The sequence below is a fragment of the Neoarius graeffei genome, chromosome 20 (genome assembly GCF_027579695.1).
Source record: "Neoarius graeffei isolate fNeoGra1 chromosome 20, fNeoGra1.pri, whole genome shotgun sequence".
Classification (NCBI taxonomy): domain Eukaryota; kingdom Metazoa; phylum Chordata; class Actinopteri; order Siluriformes; family Ariidae; genus Neoarius; species Neoarius graeffei.
Window position 1 is genome coordinate 3,336,060 of NC_083588.1, and position 23,033 is coordinate 3,359,092.

General features: G+C 44.5%; 1 protein-coding gene across 1 annotated transcript in view; it reads right to left on the reverse strand.

The window, feature by feature from the left end:
* Nucleotides 1–7,953, reverse strand: part of abat (4-aminobutyrate aminotransferase) — a 96,394-nt gene extending 88,441 nt beyond the window's left edge. The window contains exon 1 of the mRNA XM_060901113.1: nt 7,808–7,953. The gene's annotated coding sequence lies outside the window, so the exon portion shown is untranslated. The remainder of the gene's footprint in view (nt 1–7,807) is intronic.
* Between the last annotated feature and the right edge of the window lie 15,080 nt (nt 7,954–23,033).

The window sequence follows — 23,033 nt, forward strand, 5'->3', positions numbered from 1 at the left end:
CTGACACAGCGCTGAACATGGATCTTTGCCCTGTTAGAGCACTCAATCGTTATGTCACAGCTATGTCAGCCTGGCGTAACCAGCGTTTATCTTTATGTGTTTGTGTGTTGTGTCTGTATGTGTGCGCAGATGTGTGTGTATGCGTGTATGTGTGTGTGTGCATGAACGTGTGTGTGTGTGAGTGTGAATGTGTAGAGGGGTGGGGGTAGGATGTGTGTGTGTGTGTGTGTGTGTGTGTGTGTGTGTGTGTGTGCGCGCGCGCGTGTGTGTGAATGTGTGTGTGTAGAGGGGTGGGGGTAGGATGTGTGTGTGTTGTGTGTGCGTATGTGAATGTGTTGATATCTTGTGCTAGGTCAGCAAATCACATCTTAATCCCATCAATATGTGTGTGTGAGTGAAACCTTGGATCAATCATAAGCAAAATATCCTGTATATATTTCATATCAACGGATTTTCTTAACAACTCAGCATTTACGCAAGACAAAGTGCGAGATGGTTTTTACGACAATTTTAAACAAAGACACTATGTTTAGTCTAGCAAAGAAGTGTCTTCTCCACTGGAAGAAGGTCACACAGTAACTTTTACAGGAAGTGAAACAGGAATAGTGAATAAAGGATCTAAGAAGCTAAAATATTAAAATCATCAAGTCTTAACAATCCTAAATTACATTCTGCATTCTAAAACTATAAAACTAACTTAAATCAATCACTTAATGCAGCTTTAAATCTAACATTCAATAATTTCAATTTCAAATTCAACACTGGAGAGACTGGTTAAATCTAACAATCCTAAATCACGTTCTGTAGCTATAAAACTAACTTAAATCATGGCTTTAAATCGAACATAATCGCAACAAAAACCTAAAAAACACCGCAACTTTGATCGCAATTTTTTTGGAAACCCCCCCGCAACATCAGACATTTTAGCCCGCAACAATCACAAAAAAGGCCCGCGAAATCCTGGGGGGACTGATTAATGTGTCCTGGACACGTGAACTCATCAAAGGGGGGGGATTGTTAGATTTAAAGCCATGATTTAAGTTAGTTTTATAGCTACAGAACGTGATTTAGGATTGTTAGATTTAACCAGTCTCTTCTAGCCTGGGAAATCCCATGCTGCTTTGCACAATCGTTCCGATCTGAAAAGACAGCATGGAAACTATGGTCTAAAGGCTCGCCTGAGTTAGGGAGCCAATCAGAGAGTGGGGAGGGGTGGAAAGACGGTGACGCGTACTACTCGACAAACGGAAGCTTGTAGTTTATTTGGGACTGTTTAAGGATCACATTTAACATGGCGGCGAGCGATACGAATCAAACTAACCAAACCAGCTTCTCTCATATTTGTCTTGCACAAACGGCAGTAATCGTTCGGTGCCATCGTTTTCCTATTTTTGTTTTGCCTTCTCTTTCTCTTTCCTTCTCTTCTTCGCCTCTTCGTCGCTTTAACTACGTCACCGGGTACAACTGCCATGATTGGCCATGGGCTACGTATACGCCAAATGATAGACATTCGCAACGTCCAATAAACGGCCGTTGACAATCGTAAACCACACCTCCCCTACGAGAAATTCAATAGGCGGATTCCAGACCATATTTCACTTGTGATATGGTCTGGTGTTAACCAGACTAAGTCTCTTCAGTGTTGAATTTGAAATTGAAATGATTGAATGTGAGATTTAAAGCTGCATTAAGTGATTTAAGTTAGTTTTATAGTTTTAGAATGCAGAATGTAACTTAGGATTGTTAAGACTTTATGATTTTAATATTTTAGCTTCTTAGATCCTTTATTAACTATTCCTGTATAACTTCCTGTAAAAGTTACTGTGCGACCTTCTTCCAGTGGAGAAGACAGAATAACTGAACAGAATAAATCCTTACAATTTTGTCACAAAATAAATTACTGCCTTCTTTGTAAGGATAAATAATTGTAATTATTTATTCTTGACCAAGAAGGCAGTAATTTATTTTGTGACAAAATTGTAAGGATTTATTCTGTTCAGTTAAAAATGACCTTCTGGTCAGCTAGACACAGTATCTTTGTTTAAAAATTCCATTCTGTCTGAACATTGCTATCATATCATGAGAATAGGCTGTGCGTCAGGGACAGCCCTGTGCTTTCATATCAAAATAAGCGGAATGTTCTGATGATATGAAGGCACAGGGCTGTCCCTGACGCACAGCCTATAACCCACAAATGTATGGGTTTCGTACCGGTACAGTATCGGTACTGTAGCGTTTCGCTGTAGTGTGGACAGATGAAGCGGCTCTGTATCGGTACAAATATAATGCGCAAAGTCATACACCTCAATCGATGTCTTCGCTGAATAAAATAGTGAAGAACGGAGATTCGTTTGTTTCTTTCTCAACTGCCTCGCGCGTTTTATACGATTCGACTGAATAAATGACCACCAGAAATACAGACTGTACACTGACAACAAAAAGCACACACACGTTGTTTCATCCGCCATATATTCTCGGAAGGAAGTTACTCGGTAACCACGGAAACATTTCGCGCACGCGCATTTCAACTACCGTGAAAGAAAACCGCAAACATTTCTCGCTAGTGTGGACAGATGCACTAAACTGTACCGGTATACTTCGTATCGATACAGTTATACCACTTTCGTACCGCTATAAGTGTGAACACAGCATTATTTTAATTTTTTTTCTGCTGTAGACAGATGGCCTTGTGCAAAATTACCCTTCGGGATGAGTGTGTAAGGCAGCTGGGCCATAGAAGGTTCACGCTGCACGCTACACGTTCACGTGAAGAACCGGACCCTGGGCCATTAAACTTCATGCTTGGATGTTCACGTGTTGCGTCTGTTCTACTTTGACCGAGTAACCAACAATATGGACTCTTCGGATGACGACGATTGCCTCATTCTGCTTTTACTGAGACAGAGGAAGAGAAAAAGGAACAGAATTTGGAGCCGAGAACACTTCCTTCTGAGAGAAACCCGTGGTGAATTTCACCGAACATTCTATAATCTGCTTGACAATCCCGATGAAGAACTATTTTTCAATTATACCATTCAATTATATTTTTTCTGAAGTTTTCCCCTGAAAGCATAGAGTTATCTCCCTAGACCCGTTCTGATTGGCTGGCGCGGCGGTGACCGCATGCATTGACTGGAATTTCCATCTTCACGCCTAGAAAAAAGTGTGCATGTTCATTTCACGCTTCACGCGTGAAGTGTGCAGCGTGCAACGTGAACGCCGTTCTATGGCCCAGAGCAAGTCATGCTACGTTTGTCCACTTTTCTTTACACGCGTGTAGCGTGTAGTGTGCAGCATGCAGCGTGAACCTTCTATGGCCCAGCTGCCTAAAGGGACATACTTTCATATAAAAAAAAATGTTTTAATTGGTCCAGGATATGCACTTTAAACTCTCAAATGACACCACTACCGCTCTGAAATTACTGAACCGTTGGCCGTTGTACAAAATCGATTGACTTGAGACATTTTAATGGTTAAAAAGGGTGGCGTGTGGAAGGTTTTGAATACTTCATCCTTGATTATTCAGCAAAGGTTACTGATCTCATAGCCAACGTGCGTGGCATTATCTCTCCCTTTCCGATGGTGGACGATTCGCAGACTGTGCGCTCTCTGGTCAATCTGATTTATTTGACGCTTCAACCCGACCTTCAGGGTGTCGAACAAGATAACCCGCCTGGAGTTATTTGGACAGAATGAAAATGAGCGATGTTTCAATAATACCATATTGTTCTAGCTTTCTGTGAGAATATCTGGAACAGAATGTTCCCGTTATCTTCCACGGCTGATGCCTGAACTGTCTGGGGTTGTTTTAATTTGTGCTCTCTTGCTCATGCAAACCACAGAACCAGAACCTCCAGTTTTAATATTCATTTGTTAACACGTGCTTGAGAAGAGTCCTATCAATACACGCTCATGCGTCATCACTAAACTTCAGATTGGACAAAACCGGACAACGTCGTATTTTGTGTTTCTCTCTTTCTCCAGGTGTTCGTAACCAACGACCAACATGACAGATGAGGTGGAGATTCAACTCTCACATCAGAAATAAGTCACGACCTTGAACCAAACACTGCATAAGCCCTGACTTCATCTCCACCTAATCCTACGTTCACACCAACCTCGGCCAAAGCGTCAAAATTCGCTCTCGCCGCCCTGCCAACGGTACTGCTGAACTTCGTGGAGGCTCTGTTTGCAAGCTCCCAAGTTCGCTCAGAATGCTTCATCTTGTAAACTTTATTGAAAGCAAAGCAAACACGTCAACCGGTATCTTTGTGCCACCTGACCAGTTCACATCACAAAACCTTTTAAACGTGAAGATTTGAAAGCCATCAATGAAAGAAAATAAGCAAAGATGATTACATGGTCTTTCATCAACATTAACAGTGTTAAACAGCACGCAAGTCCCTCCCGTTTTCACAATATGTACAGTATATGATGCACTTCACCAACTCATCTGAAATACATACACTTTCCAACACCTTGGTTGACGCTTCTTATTTATTTATGTCACTGTAAACAAACAGGGATGCATCATAAACATTTGCGAAATCCACCACTCTGATTATTCTTTTTTCCTCCAAGGTCGGCGACTTGGGAACGGTTTGAACAGAACCAAAACTGACATGACCGTGCTCTCGAAGATTCTTTACAGTGGAGCATTTCTAAATCCTGATCGGTCGCCGACAAATCCCACCACTGCGGATTCTCATAAAGCTGCCTGGAATTCAACTTTATTCTGACGCCCTCACCGCTGAGACACGCTGGTTCGTGTCGAAAATGACTGACTTCTGGTCGTTTTGATGCTCTGGCTGGGTTTGACGTGAATGTCGGGTAAAGACGGCGATGCAGCCGCGCGGCAAGTTCCTGCTTTCGTCACGTCTCGTGCAGATTAGTACGCTTGATCTGGAAATGTATTAGAGGGAGGGAAAGTGAAACACAGTGATCCTAGTGGTAGCGTTCCTAAGCCGAGACCCATACTATTAAAAATCCCATGAAGTTATGACGTGGAACTTGTACACCCCCCAAAAATAAATGTTGTATATGTTGGGATTATCTACTAACTGAAAGTATCAGGTGAAACTTCGCTGTCTTTTAAAAGATCGAAATTGTGCCTAACCTGTCAGAAACGGACGACAACCAAACTGTCTAGTCAGAGTCGCTCATATTACGTCAGCAGTAGGCTTGAGAAGTTTTGTTCTTCATACTAGCCCTTACAAGTGCTGACAGCTCTCCCTGTGAATAGCGGAAGTTGACTACATGCCCTGATCTGTAATGGTTATCCCCACGAGGGATGCATTTCTTATTGGTACAGAAATACTCCGCCAACCACGCTATACAAATCGGCATGTTGATGTAGGCTACTCGCCGGCTGCTACCTGCTACAGATTTGGAAAGGCGCTAGACTTGCGGTGACGTCACATACGCGACGTCGGGTCCGTGTAGTCTTTGATCAGCTTATTAAAAAACATTCAAAACAATTCACATCGGTGGAAAAAATAAAGTATGATCACCAGGATCGATAGAGCTGCCCGACATGCACAACATACAGCATGGAAGCCATTGTCTTAACTTTGAAGTGTAACCCGAAATGTAATTTTTTGAAAAGATATTCCCATTCATTTTGCCAGTAGGGGGCGATGAGATTACTTGCCCTCCCTATTGCACGAAAAACTGAGAATTTTCTTTATTTTGTTTGATCTAAAAAGATGCATCGGGAGAATTAGCCTCCCTCGATGATACACTATATTGCCAAAAGTATTTGCTCACCCATCCAAATTATCGGAATCAGGTGTTCCAATCACTTCCATGGCCACAGGTGTATAAAATCAAGCACCTCGGCATGCAGACTGTTTTTACAGTTTGGAGCTGGCCCCTTCCTCTTCCAACATGACTGTGCACAAAACAAGGTCCATAAAGACATGGATGACAGAGTCTCGTGTGGATGAACTTGACTGGCCTGCACAGAGTCCTGACCTCAACCCGATAGAACACCTTTGGGATGAATTAGAGCGGAGACTGAGAGCCAGGCCTTCTCCTCCAACATCAGTGTCTGACCTCACAAATGCGTTTCTGGAAGAATGGTCAAAAATTCCCATAAACACACTCCTAAACGTTGTGGACAGCGTTCCCAGAAGAGTTGAAGCTGTTCTAGCTGCAAAGGGTGGACCGACATCATATTGAACCCTATGGATTAGGAATGGGATGTCACTTAAGCTCAAGGCAGGTGAGCAAATACTTTTGGCAATATAGTGTATTTAAATATTCCTACCTATATTCATGAAGCTCTGCCCCTAAAATGACTAAGGGCCTCTGCATCGACAAGGCTTTCGCAGATAGCTTTTTGCAGACAGTTGTAATTTATCGTTGAGCAGGGAGTAATAGGCGTGCGTGATGTTATTCACCGCCACAACGCAAGGGGGCGCGAAGTCGCGAAATCGCTAGGAGTAGTTGGTGGGTGCGGTAAGTGGAGTGTTTATCCTCCGGTTACTTATAATGACTAGAACTGGAGTTGTATAGATGTACGTACTTCCTCACTTCCTCGATCAACCGCTCTTCGTGCTGCTCCATCTTCGCTCGTGTTTTTAAAAATGGCGGTCATGAAAACAAAACAAACCAGGAGAGTAAGGAAGCGGAAGTGTGTGTACAGCGGATGTAGAGTGGACCAATCAGAGCCCTCTTGTCTGCGACGCTGTCTGCGAGGCTTCTGTGGTGGTCACAATTTTTGGGAGGTGCTACGCAGACGCCATCTGCGAGGACTGCGTTGTCAGTATAAATTGGCCTTAAGGACAACAAGTATTCTGGACCGGAAAGTCATTTCCCAGAGATGTTTCCTCAGGAACTGAATACAATTTTACTGAAGCCATGATTTAATACATTTTTTAACGTCTTCCAGGTTATTTGTACATTTTCAGGAAGAAAAACATATTCAAAATATATGCAAAAACAGTTTCTTCCCTCAGGCTGTCTCTGCGATGAACAGCTCAAATCCAGATTCATAGATCAGTAATATCACTTGCAAAATATCTGCACACTCATACCGTCATTCTGTGCACACTGTATACTTTACATTTAACTATTCCATACTTGACTGACCTGGATTACTTTGCACTATGCACCTATTTTTGTTCTTCTTGTTTGCTTGTTTTGTGTTTACGCTTGTTTATCTGTTTTGTACTATGAGAGCTAAGTGAACCGGAGTCAAATTCCTCGTGTGTGTCCACACACCTGGCAATAAAAGTGTTTCTGATTCTGATATTCTCCTACTGCACCTTTAATGATGCTGAGCATCACTTCGGATGCTGTACTCTTCTCCTGAGGTGATGCTGACTTCCAGAAACATCTGCTCAGTGGAGATGAGGGTTTATATCACAGACATCACATCACATCCTGCTCACTCACTAATGAGGTCCAATTCATGTTGTTTCATGAATAATCGACCATAGTTTTGGGTCTAAAAGCAAAACGTCTGAGGAGGAGGAGAATCAGATCCGGTTCCGACCGGATTCATCCTGTCAGAAATAAACATATCTAATGCTAGCTAATTGGGGGGGACACAAGACCAGTTGTGTTTCTTAATAAAACCAGTTAAGGAATCGGTTTCTTCCGGTTCGGATCAGGAGACACCGTGACCTGCTCAGTCGAACCGAAGCCCTGAATAAACGCGCCGTGACTGAGTTTCACAGAGGAGCAATAACCCTCTGCAACGGAAGGAGAAGTTCGCAGCACAGTGAAACACAGCGCAGAAACGGGGAATAATAATAATAATAATAATAATAATAATAATAATAATAATAAATCCCTCTCTCACCACGGACGCTCCCGGCTCTGCAGAAAACCGCCACGTTGAGTTGAAGCGAAAGGAAAAAAAAAATAGTTTGTTCAAAACACCAAGGAAGCTCTGATTTCAACACGTCGCTAGGAGACTGGTTTCTGCACAACAGGGCGGGTCTTCGTGGACGAGTAGATTCAGCAGCCAATCAAAAAAAAAAAAAGACACGGACAACAGAATTAGCCAATCGGAAAGGAAGAAAGTCTTCACTGATTCCCGCCCACAACTTGACAGGTTCATGGAAAAGCGACATTTTCCCCCTCTTTTTCACATCATTTCCAGGGTTGCCAGATTGGGCGGTTTCGAATTTTGCTTTGCGGGCAAAAAATGGCTTGGGCTGGTTGATAAAAATTGGGCGGGTTGACGTTAGTTCGGCGGGTTTTTATCAGATGTTTATAAATATTTCGCACCAACGTTCTGTGTGAGAATGCAGCCAGAGACACGTTCACACTGCAGGCTGAAGTGACTCAAATCCGATCTTTTCGCCCATATGTGACCTGTATCCGATCTTTTATTGACAATATGAACGACACAGATCTGACTTTTTCAAATCCGACCCAGGCCGTTTGGATATGTGGTCCTAATTCCGATTCCTATCTGCTCTTTTCATATGCGACTTCAGTCTGAACCGCCAGGTCGCATTCATCCGACTTACACGTCATCAACAAGCCACAAACGTCACTATTCTGCACTGAAGTAGGCAGCGGGTCTCTCAAAAAAAGTTACAGCAACATGGCGCATAATCACGGGTGCAGATAGAGGGGGGGACGGGTGGGATTCGTCCCACCCAGATTTAAATTCACTTCGTTCGGTCCCCCCCCACTTATAGGGAGGAAAAAACGTCTATGCTGTCTTTCTTTGCATAAGGCAAACCTCACGGAAAAATCAAAAGACTAATTACCATTCGGTTTATTGAGGTGCACAGCAGTGTATACATAGTTGCAACAACTCACATAAAACAAAGACTGATATTCGGTTGGTTGAGCTGCGCAGACTGCACAGGTTGCGAGCTCGAGCTTGGTTGCTATGGTAACCCACAACAAGTTTGACAGGCATATCGGGGTTGGGGTTGGTTTGCTGGCAGCTTTGTCCCCCCCAGTTCAAAAAACGTATCTGCGCCCCTGCGCATGACATCAATGCGAGGGACACTTCGGGCTGTGAAGGTTCTGAATCTTCTCAATGGAAGGACGCAGAGGTTAGGGAGCTGATTTCCATTTGGGGGGATGCAGCTATTCAAGCTAGATTGGATGGGTCATACCGCAACCGGACAGTTTTACTTCCGTAAACACTGGCCATGCTCACTGCGTGTGACGTTGTCGTATCCTGCAATGCGCATGCGGAACACTTTTAGGTCGCTTTTCGTTCATACTGAGGATCACATACAAGTCGCATATATTTGTTAATGTGAACGACCTCACAAAAAAATCGGATTTCACAAAAAAATCGGAATTGAGCATTAAGCCTTGCAGTGTGAACGTAGCGAAACGACCCATATCCGATTTTTTTGCCCATATGCGACCTGTATCCGATTTGTTATTGACAGTCTTAACGACACAGATCCGATTTTTTCACATGCGACCCAGGCCGCTTGGATATGTGGTCCTAATTCCGATGCATATCCGATATTTTCACATGCGACTGCAGTCTGACCAGACAGGTCGCATTCATGCGACCTACACGTCATCAACAAGAGACAAACGTCACTATTCTGCGTTGGCTAATTCCGCCTCTTTGGTGGAAAACAACATTTGTACAGTTTTCAGAATTTAAATAGACTTTTATAGAATTGATCAAGCTAATGGTGGATTTGGTAGGGACCTGGATGTTAAATCATCCTGTATTACAAGATTATAAGATTGTTCTGGAAATTTCCAGTAATTTGACACCTTCGGTCTCATTAGTCTGCTGCCCACATTAATCAGATTATTGTGTGAGTTCCGCCGCCGCCACAAAATCCACATCGCCAGGTCTCGCCTCATCTCCATGCTTTACTTGCAAACTTGAAGAGTGCGCTTTTTTTTGTTTACATATTACGTAGATGTGCTTATTACGTGTCAATTTGCGCATGCGGGACACTTTTGAGTCGTTTTCCGTTCATATTGGAGATCGCATACAAGTCTCATATAATTGGTAATGTGAACAGCCTAACAAAAAAATCGGATTTCACAACAAATCGGATATGGGTCGTTTCAGGTTGCAGTCTGAACGTAGTGTTATATAGCCTTAGAAGGACTGTGATGCAGCACATTCCATGTACTATCTACGTCCACTAGTCTACATCCAATCCAGATTAAACACTTCTGTGACCCAATCAGAGATCGCGGGCATCCGATGTAACTGTAAGACTAATATGAATGTGTGTAATGTAGTGCAGAAACTGAACTCAAAAACTAGTAAATAAGAGTGACACAATCCATTCTCCATTTTCTCTTCTCATGTTACATTCAGCCATGCATCGCAGCCTAACTTTTTTTTTTAATTGAAGTATATAAAACAGGTGGCGGCACGGTGGTGTAGTGGTTAGCGCTGTCGCCTCACAGCAAGAAGGTCCGGGTTCGAGCCCCGTGGCCGGCGAGGGCCTTTCTGTGCGGAGTTTGCATGTTCTCCCCGTGTCCGCGTGGGTTTCCTCCGGGTGCTCCGGTTTCCCCCACAGTCCAAAGACATGCAGGTTAGGTTAACTGGTGACTCTAAATTGAGCGTAGGTGTGAATGTGAGTGTGAATGGTTGTCTGTGTCTATGTGTCAGCCCTGTGATGACCTGGCGACTTGTCCAGGGTGTACCCCGCCTTTCGCCCGTAGTCAGCTGGGATAGGCTCCAGCTTGCCTGCGACCCTGTAGAACAGGATAAAGCGGCTACAGATAATGAGATGAGAGATAAAACGGGTACAATCTAACAAATCCACAAAAATCAGGATAACAGATTAAGAAAATACATGGATGTAGACAAAAATAAATTAAGCAGAATAACTAGGCCTATAAAATTAATAAAACAAACAGGATAAATAAAAAGATAAATAAATAAAAGACAAATAAAAAGATAAATAAATAAAAGACAAATAAAAAATAAATAACCTCAGCAATGCAGATGTTAGATATGCATCGTAGCCTAACATAGCATAATATTCTGCGTGTGCGCCACCTACTGGTGCATGTAGGATTCAGAACACAGCAGATGATTACAGAGTTATAATCTGATTCAGCCACACGGAGCCGAGGACCAGACAGCAGATTTTTCACCTCCAGCACTGACGGTCTCATGTTGCCATTTAGAAGTTGTTTGCATTGTTGTTCGATTTACAAATAGTATACTGGTCTTTAGCTGCATATTTTTACATTACAAGATAGGCATCAAGTACAATTTACATTTTGGGCGGTTTTAAGTGCATTTTGGCGGGTTTTGAACATATTTTAGGCTGGAAAATGTCAGCAGTATCTGGCAACACTGATCATTTCCCGACTGCACACAGACAAAAGAGGCACAAAATATGGAAATTAACCACCACTGAGATATAGTTTGTGAAAAAAGGGTAAATAAAGTATCATTTTGTGTGGTATACAAAAACAAATTATGTAACAGAGTTAACAAATAGAAGAAGAAACTCCCTCACACGCACACTTCAATTCATCCTCTGGATTTCACCCATCTGAAGCAGTGAACACACCAGAGTGCCGTCAGGGGTTCAGTACCCCGCCCCACATTAACCGAACTGCGTGTCTTTAGACTGTGGTAGAAACCCACACAGAAAGGCCACCGGCGGCCACTAGGTTCGAACCCAGAACCTTCTTGCTGTGAGGCGACAGCGCTAACCACTACGCCACCATGCCGCTGATGTGTTGTTACAGCGCCCAGCTGACTACGGGCGAAAGGCGGGGTACACCCTGGACAAGTCGCCAGGTAATCACAGGGCTGACACATAGACACAGACAACCATTCACACTCACATTCACACCTACGCTCAATTTAGAGTCACCAGTTAACCTAACCTGCATGTCTTTGGACTGTGGGGGAAACCGGAGCACCCGGAGGAAACCCACGCGGACACGGGGAGAACAAGCAAACTCCACACAGAAAGACCCTCGCCGGCCACGGGGCTCGAACCTGGACCTTCTTGCTGTGAGGCGACAGCGCTAACCACTACAGTTTCATTTCAGGATGATCAATTTCCGATCACTCCCCCTTTTCAAATCACAGGTTTGCGCTTACTTTAAGCACAACTTTATTCATCACACGGTTGTGAAATTCCTCTCTGCATTTATGTAACCCATCTGAAGCAGTGAACACATGTGAGCAATGAGCACACACACACATTCCCAGAGCAGTGGGCAGCCATGCAAACGGCGCCCGGGGAGCAGCTGGGAATTCGGTGCCGCGCTCAAGAGTACCTCAGCCCAAGGCCGTCCCATATTAACCCTAACCTGCATGTCTTTGGACTGCTGGGGAAACCGGAGCACCCGGAGGAAACCCACGCAGAGACGGGGAGAACATGCAAACTCCGCACCGAAAGGCCGCCGCCGGCCTCGAACCCAGAACCGTCTTGCTGTGAGGCAACCATGCTAACCACTTACACATCATTTGCAGCCTAAAAACTCATTCATTCGCAGGAACCTGGAGAGCTCATTTTTGCATTTCTGCAAGTGTATTTACTTTTCGTTTTTTTTTTTCAATAATGGTGAGTGTTAAAGTTAGACGGCCTGTCAGATTTTTCAAGTGTAGGTCATAAAAATTGGATTCAAATCACAGACTTCCAATTTTATTTTTTTTAAACAGAACAATTAATGAATTTATCTCCACGTGGCCCGAAATTCTCCGCTATTTTTTCCTGCTTAACCATGACCCAATTCCAGATACGACGTCATGCATCATGTGGTGGGCTCTCCCTGTTCAGGCAAGGCATTGTGGGATACAAATTTGAAATAGGAGTGTGCGCAAATGAAACGTGAAAGACTGACTACAGTAACGGAAAGCAAGAAGAAAAAACGTGATGTTGCGAAGGAAAAAGCAAACGCAGGACCAAACTAATAAATATGGGCGCTCAGCGAGCACCTCGGTGTGATCAGCTGTTCATTTAGCGACAGAATGATGGAACTGTCAGTGCACGCTCAAAGGGAAACCTGTGGATGCCAGCTGCCGTAAAACCCAAAAGAAGAAGGAGGTAAACCTGTGCATGCGCACACGGACTTCCTCTGTCTGCGTGAAGCGAGCGATTTCATGCACATTATTTGCTTTAATCCTCTCAAATTAAATAACTTCCCAGCCACAGAATGGCCTGATATTTTGTGCAATATTACAGAAATAAACAGATATCACAATGACCACATTTCAGACGGATCTAAATTTCACCGATTTTATGAAATCGAAAAGGTATCCATCTAGCTTAAAATGTTGAGGGAATGCAAAAGTGGCTCCCCACCCCCCAAAAAAGGTTGTATGTTTGTAGCTGGTATAACATCAGCGAGAACCTGTTTCCACAACATTCAAATGTAGATATGAAAAAATAAAGTTATGAAAATTAAAATAATTTGAATTAACAAAACAGATAAATCGACAAACTGCTGTGGTGTAAGAGGAATAAAACGCTTCAGGATGTGCTGCTGGAGGAACAGCTGAATGTCAAGCGTCAGCACACTGCTCCGTTGTGGATTATTTTTCTAAACAGCACGACACCAAGTAGTTTATTCCTTATACAATATATTCAGGGCGGCACGGTGGTGTAGTGGTTAGCGCTGTCGCCTCACAGCAAGAAGGTCCTGGGTTCGAGCCCCGGGGCCGGCGAGGGCCTTTCTGTGTGGAGTTTGCATGTTCTCCCCGTGTCCGCGTGGGTTTCCTCCGGGTGCTCCGGTTTCCCCCACAGTCCAAAGACATGCAGGTTAGGTTAACTGGTGACTCTAAATTGAGCGTAGGTGTGAATGTGAGTGTGAATGGTTGTCTGTGTCTATGTGTCAGCCCTGTGATGACCTGGCGACTTGTCCAGGGTGTACCCCGCCTTTCGCCCGTAGTCAGCTGGGATAGGCTCCAGCTTGCCTGCGACCCTGTAGAAGGATAAAGCGGCTAGAGATGAGATGAGATGAGAGACAATATATTCACCACGAGATAACATGATTATTATAATTGCACTCAGATCCTCAGGCTGCAATCACATCCATCCAGAGTCAAGCATCTCACTCATCTCAAGTCAAGTTTATTTGTATAGTGCTTTTAACAACAAGCATTGCTGCAAAGCAGCTTTACAGAATTTGAACGACTTAAAACATGAGGTAATTTTATCTCTAATCTATCCCCAATGATGAAGCCTGTGGCGACGGTGACAAGGAAAAACTCCCTCAGACGACATGAGGAAGAAACCTCAAGAGGAACCAGACTCAAAAGGGAACCCATCCCCATCTGGGCAACAACAGACAACATGAGTATAGCATTAACAGTCCTGACATAAAGTCAGCTTCGTTGATGCAAAAACCCGCCACCAACGGAAACCCGAGCGCAAAGCCACCTGCAGTCCCAAAGCCAGCAAGTCACCTGCAGTCCCAAAGCCAGCAAGTCAACTGCAGTCCCAAAGCCAGCAAGTCACCTGCAGTCCCAAAGCCAGCAAGTCACCTGCAGTCCCAAAGCCAGCAAGTCACCTGCAGTCCCAAAGCCAGCAAGTCACCTGCAGTCCCAAAGCCAGCAAGTCAACTGCAGTTCGCCAGACTCCTGTTTGCAGATTTCTCCTCTGCCTTTAATACCCTGCAACCGCATATTCTGGCAGAGAGACTCCACCGGAACTTCAACATGAGCAGCCAACTCATCCTCTGGATCCTGGACTTTCTAACCAACCGAACCCAGTGTGTCCGGATTAACAATAACTTGTCTGATCTTCTCACCACCTCCACTGGCTCCCCACAAGGCTGTGTGCTTTCTCCGCTGCTCTTCATTCTGGACACTGATGAGTGCAGATCAACGTACCCCAACTGTCACCTGGTTAAGTTTGCTGATGACACAGTTCTCCTGTCTGGCCCCTCCCTCCATCATGGACCCGCTCTTCAGCAGTTTGTAGAGTGGTGTGACTCTTCCTGCCTGGAGTTGAATGTTAGTAAAACTAAGGAGATGGTGGTGACCTTCTCCAGCAGCCAAAGGGAACTGGCGGCGGCTGTCACCACTATGGTCCATGGTTTTCCGGTCGAGACAGTTGAGGAATATAAATACCTGGGAACCATTCTGGACTGCCAACTGAGGTTCTCTTCCAACACAGAAGGGATCCTGAGGAAGTGCCACCAGAGGATGTACCCACTAAGGAAAGTGAACTCTTTTTCTGTCAGTCAGAACATCTTACTGACATTCTATTATACATTCATTGAAAGTGTTTTAGCTTTTTCTATATGCTGTTGGTATTACTCCATTACTGTACAGGATAGGAACCGCCTGCATAATATTGTCAAGGTGTGTTCTAAGATTACTGGACTTCCTGCTCACCACCTGAATACTGTGTACGAGCAGCAGGCTAGCGGCCTGGCTCATCGAATTCTTAAGGACTCGACTCCTGCTTTGTTCCCGGCGTTGGAGCAGCTGCCATCTGGTCGCAGGTTCCGCTGTCAGGCCTGTAAGACCCAGAGGAGGAGAGCAACCTTTGTTCCAAGTGTTATTCTCCTCCTGAACTCTAAGAAGTCTAAGACAGTTACAATAACTTAAGTCTTCTGTACAATACTCTAGTCAAGTGCAATATCACATGTCCTGATGTGCAATATTACAATATCACCTTGTCACTTTAACTGCAATGTCACTCTAATCATATTGTCACTTTAATTTTATCCACGCTTCATTTTATTTATTTGCCATATTTTATCTGCTGCTTTTTTTTTTTTTTTACTTTGTTACTGGCAGCAGGCCTGCCATTGTACATTAAATGCTGTTTGTTTGGTTTTTTTGCCCACCCACTTTTGTGATTTTATTCTCTTGCTCTTATTTTAATGTACTGCTCTTCGTTCTTTTAATTGCCCTTCGGGGATAAATAAAGTTTTGTCTGATGTCCCAAAGCCGGCACGTCAACTGCAGCCCCAAAGCCGGCACGTCAACTGCAGCCCCAAAGCCGGCACGTCAACTGCAGCCCCAAAGCCGGCACGTCAACTGCAGCCCCAAAGCCGGCACGTCAACTGCAGCCCCAAAGCCGGCACGTCAACTGCAGCGCCAAAGCCGGCACGTCAACTGCAGCCCCAAAGCCGGCACGTCAACTGCAGCCCCAAAGCCGGCACGTCAACTGCAGCGCCAAAGCCGGCACGTCAACTGCAGCGCCAAAGCCGGCACGTCAACTGCAGCCCCAAAGCCGGCACGTCAACTGCAGCGCCAAAGCCGGCACGTCAACTGCAGCCCCAAAGCCGGCACGTCAACTGCAGCCCCAAAGCCGGCACGTCAACTGCAGCGCCAAAGCCGGCACGTCAACTGCAGCGCCAAAGCCGGCACGTCAACTGCAGCGCCAAAGCCGGCACGTCAACTGCAGCGCCAAAGCCGGCACGTCAACTGCAGCCCCAAAGCCGGCACGTCAACTGCAGCGCCAAAGCCGGCACGTCAACTGCAGCGCCAAAGCCGGCACGTCAACTGCAGCGCCAAAGCCGGCACGTCAACTGCAGCGCCAAAGCCGGCACGTCAACTGCAGCCCCAAAGCCGGCACGTCAACTGCAGCGCCAAAGCCGGCACGTCAACTGCAGCGCCAAAGCCGGCACGTCAACTGCAGCGCCAAAGCCGGCACGTCAACTGCAGCCCCAAAGCCGGCACGTCAACTGCAGCGCCAAAGCCGGCACGTCAACTGCAGCGCCAAAGCCGGCACGTCAACTGCAGCCCCAAAGCCGGCACGTCAACTGCAGCCCCAAAGCCGGCACGTCAACTGCAGCCCCAAAGCCGGCACGTCAACTGCAGCCCCAAAGCCGGCACGTCAACTGCAGCCCCAAAGCCGGCACGTCAACTGCAGCCCCAAAGCCGGCACGTCAACTGCAGCGCCAAAGCCGGCACGTCAACTGCAGCCCCAAAGCCGGCACGTCAACTGCAGCGCCAAAGCCGGCACGTCAACTGCAGCGCCAAAGCCGGCACGTCAACTGCAGCGCCAAAGCCGGCACGTCAACTGCAGCGCCAAAGCCGGCACGTCAACTGCAGCCCCAAAGCCGGCACGTCAACTGCAGCCCCAAAGCCGGCACGTCAACTGCAGCCCCAAAGCCGGCACGTCAACTGCAGCCCCAAAGCCGGCACGTCAACTGCAGCCCCAAAGCCGGCACGTCAACTGCAGCGCCAAAGCCGGCACGTCAACTGCAGCGCCAAAGCCAGCACGTCAACTGCAGCGCCAAAGCCAGCACGTCAACTGCAGCGCCAAAGCCAGCACGTCAACTGCAGTCCCAAAGCGAGCAAGTCAACTGCAGTCCCCAGCCACAAAAGCACCACTGCAAAAGTGCAGAGCGTCCTCCAGGCGCTCTGGACTCTTGCAGAGATGATTCATCTCTGAATCATCATGTGCCAAACAACTCAGATGTGATTAACAATGTTTTTGGATCCACTTTCTTTCTGCTAGACTTGTCTTGCATCAATTCACGAAACAAACAAGTCCATTTTGAATCCTCAGAAGGTTCGCCGAAAAGAATCGGCTCAAAGAGTCGACTCGATAGTGAACGACACATCCCTGGAGAGCTGAGACTTCTTGTGATGGAATCCAGCTGCTAAATCGAGGAAAGGCCAGAGGGGAAATATCACACGTCTCTTGAGAAAAACATCTCGATGTTTCTGGAACATCTTCAAACCACTGGGTGTCTTTTCATCCAAATAACAACGTACTTAATTGAAATTAATAATAATAATAATAATAATAATAATAATAATAATAACCCACACACAGTTTTCCCTTGGAATTAAAACAGCCATGACATTTTTATTTTTCTCTTTATCATTGAAGCAGAAAGCACACAAGCCAGTCCTTCTCTTTAACCTGACCAGCTGTGAGGGAAAGGTGTGATGATTTGGTCTTTCATTGGTGCCTTTTCTTCATTATCTGGTCAAAAGGAGTGAAAACCTCTCTGTCCATTTGAGTCCCTTTAACAAAAACTATTCACTTGACTTGTTAATTAAACTCCATTTGATTCCTGGAGCAACAAGACCATTTATATCATAAAGCAACATTTATACAACCTTTCAAAAACATTAAAATAACCAATTAATTTCTTACACACTTGCCAAAGAATGATGACCTCGCTTTCTTTCAGTCGTCTCAGTTTTCCGGGACTTGACTGAAGGACGACACTCTGGTGATGAAGGGAATGAAACTCAAACCCATTCCTTGTTTGCATCTTCAAACGAGTTGTGAATCATCCGCAGTGTCGGTTCTTTGAACGCCAAGAGTCGGCTCACGTGTGCAAGAGTGGGTTTTTTTTATTTTTTTGAGACGGAGCCTTATTCCCTCTTTTCTTTTCACCGAACGTGTAAACACTTCCTTGGAAATCTATTTTCAGCATCTGAGTTGAGTGATCAAGTTTATTCGAAGCAGCAAAGGCATATCGAGTTAAATGTTAAAGCAGGACACAAAACCACTGATTCACAGATGACTCGTGTGTTTGGTCGATGCATAATTGTGGTGCATTGCTGATTTCGGATAAAATCATTCAAATTTTATAAAATACAATGTTAATTTTGTTAACGAGAAGGTGGTGGAGGATTTAACGGAACAATTTTAGTCATATTTAGTGCGCACTCACACGAGTCATAAAAATACAGAAATGAGTCATTTAGGAACCTCAAGAATCGACTCTTGAAAATAAGCCAAAATTCTACGGCTCCTCAAATGTCATACTGGTCGAGCACGCCCTCTAGTGTCCATCAAGGAAAAGGCAACACGTTAAAAACAACATGGGCTTCATGTCTGAGACAGCCATTTTAAAACTCTTCAACCTATTTATTCTGTTTTACCTTCACTCGTTTTTTTTAAATTGCCTCATTTTATTTAGAAAGCACCTTGAATTGCCCTGTGTCTGAAATGTACTAGAAAAATCAATTCACTGCAGCACTCATCTAGAACCTGACAACACATTCAAATAACAAAAAATTATATATAAAAAAATCATCTCACACATATATATATATATATATATATATATATATATATATATATATATATATATATACACACACACACACACATATACATACTAGGGCTGTTGAAGTTAACGCAATAACGCAATCTCAATTTATCGCGATTAAAAAAAATAGTGCCATTAACGCAAATTCTAATTTGGACCTGCGAGTCACCTGTAGTTCCTGTTGAGGCTTGTCGCGCGCTGCTTCAATAAGAGTAAGTCAGTACGTTTACATGCACATCCAAATTGAGCTACTGTCGGTAATCGAGCTAAGGGTCCCAGCAGGGGTGCCAGAGAAATCCAATCCTACATGCACACAAGGGAATCGAGCTATTGTGTGAGGTACATTGTGCACCGGGCGGCACGGTGGTGTAGTGGTTAGCGCTGTCGCCTCACAGCAAGAAGGTCCTGGGTTCGAGCCCCGGGGCCGGCGAGGGCCTTTCTGTGTGGAGTTTGCATGTTCTCCCCGTGTCCGCGTGGGTTTCCTCCGGGTACTCCGGTTTCCCCCACAGTCCAAAGACATGCAGGTTAGGTTAACTGGTGACTCTAAATTGAGCGTAGGTGTGAATGTGAGTGTGAATGGTTGTCTGTGTCTATGTGTCAGCCCTGTGATGACCTGGTGACTTGTCCAGGGTGAACCCCGCCTTTCGCCCGTAGTCAGCTGGGATAGGATCCAGCTCGCCTGCGACCCTGTAGAAGGATAAAGCGGCTAGAGATAATGAGATGAGATGAGACATTGTGCACCCGAGCCACAGGTGGCGCTACACGCCCCATCGTGTTGGTACACTTCCGGTTGTCGTCATGAAGAAGAGCTATTCAAGAGTGTAAACAAAGTTATCAGTTCCGTGTTCTCCATTGCGCGTTTTTCTCCTCTCCATGAATTTTAATATATTCAACTCCTTAAGCTGAATGAGCATGAACTCTGTCTCCTCATTGCTCCAGAAGTGCACGTTTCTGCTCGCCATTTTCTCTTCTTCATTTGTTCCTCCTGACCTCTTCTGCTGCTCGCTACTACTGTTGTCATGCCGACCGAGGCTGTCGTGTTTTCCGCTTGTGGTCTCGTCACTCGTCACTTCCGGAAGGGGCAGTGCTGAAGTAAGTAGCTCGACTACGTAGCTCGATAGGGTTTACATGCACTAAGTAGCTCAGCAAAAATCGCATAATCTAGGTCGCGTAGCTCGATTACGAGAAATCCAGTTCGGTTCAATTTCAGCCGAGCTAAGGTGTTTCCATGGCATTTAGAACTTCGATTTCAGTCGAGCAACGGCAGAAATTCGATTTTCTCTGTGTGCATGTAAACGCACTGAGTGTGAGTGATGGAGAAAGGTCTGTTAAACGGGAAGTTTCATTTCAAAAGTAGAGTGTGATTGACCATAGACATATAAACATAGACGCCGCCTTCTGCGTAGACTCATACGTCATCCTCGCCGCCATATTGGATGTGGCAAAGTGGAGATTCTTCAGCCGTCTCTGGTATAGCGTCTAGACAGTAGCCGAGAATAAAGATGCCTCATTCATGTGCTGCGTTTAACTGTACCAACAGGTTTACCGTCCAAACGAGATCACATGGGATTACCTTTCACAGGTGAGACTGGAAAAATACTTTTCATTGTATTTGGTCATTATAACGTAATTTTACGAACAGATTTTCCTGACTTTGTGGCTAATATGAAGTCTCGCGCATAATAGGCGCTCGGTGAAACCTGTCTCCAAACAATGAAGTATTTCCTTCGTAACTACGCTGATAACACTTTGTGTTTTTGTCAAACATTGGAGCTTTGTATTCATTCTGAAGGTTTATTGTTATTAATATTGAATAAAAAGTAACTTGGATATATCATTGTTAATTATCATTCAAATTTTAGGTAAATTATTTTAATTTGCATCTTATACGGATTTTATAAGGGAAATACGGATTTTGGAGGTTGGTTATACAGGTTTGATTGACCAAAGGTTGACATGTATGTTTATAACCATCACATTAAAAGTTATACGTGTTGTTTTGATGCCTGTTTGTTTCCCAAATGTATACGTGTGTGTCTTAATGGGTGAATAAAAGGCATCGAGTTAAATATTATTGTAGAAAGGGGCTTTATGAAGTTTAGTCCATTTACTTGCATTGGTTTACGGGGAAGATTTGCCACATCCAATATGGCGGACACTCTGACGTATCCCAGCAATGGGCCACCAGCTCAATGCGGGCTCTACGTTTATACAGTATGTCTATGGTGATTGAGTTGGTTTTGGTATGCACTTATACATTTGTAAAGTGAGATGTCAGTATGCTGTAACACTGTGATACGACACTAAATGTCTTTATTGAAGTCCAACTGCAATTTATTTTTGTTTGAACAGCACTGTGAAGTCCTTTAGGCTGTGACTGAATACAACTCCAGCACAATTGAAGTTTTATTTCATTTTTATTTTCTTTTGTCACACGTCTGAACTGAGACACAGTAGTACGTGACTACATGTTTTATATTTGAGACTACAGCTCCCTAACCCATCATAAAATCCAATTTTGTGTTTTGTATGTTCAGTACTGCCGAGTACGTGAGTGAATAAACTCCCTTACCATTTTCTCTTGTCCCAGCAGTTTTTAACAAGTACTTTTAGCATAAAATGTGTTCACCATTTTAATTGTAACATTTCACTTTAAAAGCCTTATTCATTTACATAGATTTAAAAAACATGTGATTAATCGCGATTAACTATATGAAATTCTGAGATTAATCGCAATTAATTTTTCACACCCATTCAAAAGTTTGGGGTCACCCAGACAATTTTGTGTTTTCCATGAAAAGTCACACTTTTATTTACCACCATAAGTTGTAAAATGAATAGAAAATATAGTCGAGACATTTTTCTGGCCATTTTGAGCATTTAATCGACCCCACAAATGTGATGCTCCAGAAACTCAATCTGCTCAAAGGAAGGTCAGTTTTATAGCTTCTCTAAAGAGCTCAACTGTTTTCAGCTGTGCTAACATGATTGTACAAGGGTTTTCTAATCATCCATTAGCCTTCTGAGGCAATGAGCAAACACATTGTACCATTAGAACACTGGAGTGAGAGTTGCTGGAAACGGGCCTCTATGGAGCACTTGCATGTGACGTCACAGCCGATCCAGATTGTGACAGATGCCATCTTGTCGGTCAAACGCCATATTCCGCCTTCTACTTCTACTTTTACTTCTACCTTTTCTTCTGGAAAACCCTACTATATACAATTCTACTACAACGGCTGCGGCTACAAGCTCTCCCTACCTGTGCACGTTTTTTATGTTTTTTGTGTGTATTTTTGCGTGTTGTTCGTCTGTACCGGACTTCAATATCCACTACAACCGTATGGACTTACTGGACATTGGTTTCCAGCAGAAAATGACGGTTTGTAGCGATTTCCATTGCATGCACAACATTCCGGACGAGAAAAAAAAAAAAAAACATTCCGGACGAGATAGCGAGACCAGCGGGGTCTCCGTGGATTGTTATCGGAAGCAAAGCGAAGGAGGCGGTGCCGGGAGCGGAAGCAAAAGCGAGGCTGCAGAGCCGGCCTGTTGACTAAGCTCAGAAAACAGCCACTCAAACCTCCACTGCCAAGCCTCTACCTCTCCAACGCCAGATCCATGTAAACAAGACGGACGATTTGGAATTACAGCTGGAATTACCTTATTCTATTCTATAATCGGCTGGTCAGTGCGATACTCAATACTTAAGTGACTTACCCATCCAATGAGGATTCTTGTTTACAAGATGCCACATCTGAGTCGCTGACACATCCTGAATTTCTGTAGAGATAACTGTCCAGAGATTTATAAGCACGCAGTGCTTCACCACTGAACAGTGAGGGAAAGTTAATGAGGTAATTATACACGTCCGGGTATTCCGCTGGCAGTTCAAAATCCGGTCGTGAAAACTCCGTCTGGTAAGCCATAAGGGTCACAAATCTGTAGATCGTTTATTTTAGACATATATCTAGTTATCTGTTCATTAGAAAAATGAGCCGTGTAGTTCGTCGGTTGAAATTGATCCATTCTGTACACGAGTGCAGCAGTATTCAGCGGTGTTTTTTACCGACAAGATGGCGGTTGTGTACTTTCCGGTCACGTGACTGCAAGATCTCTATACA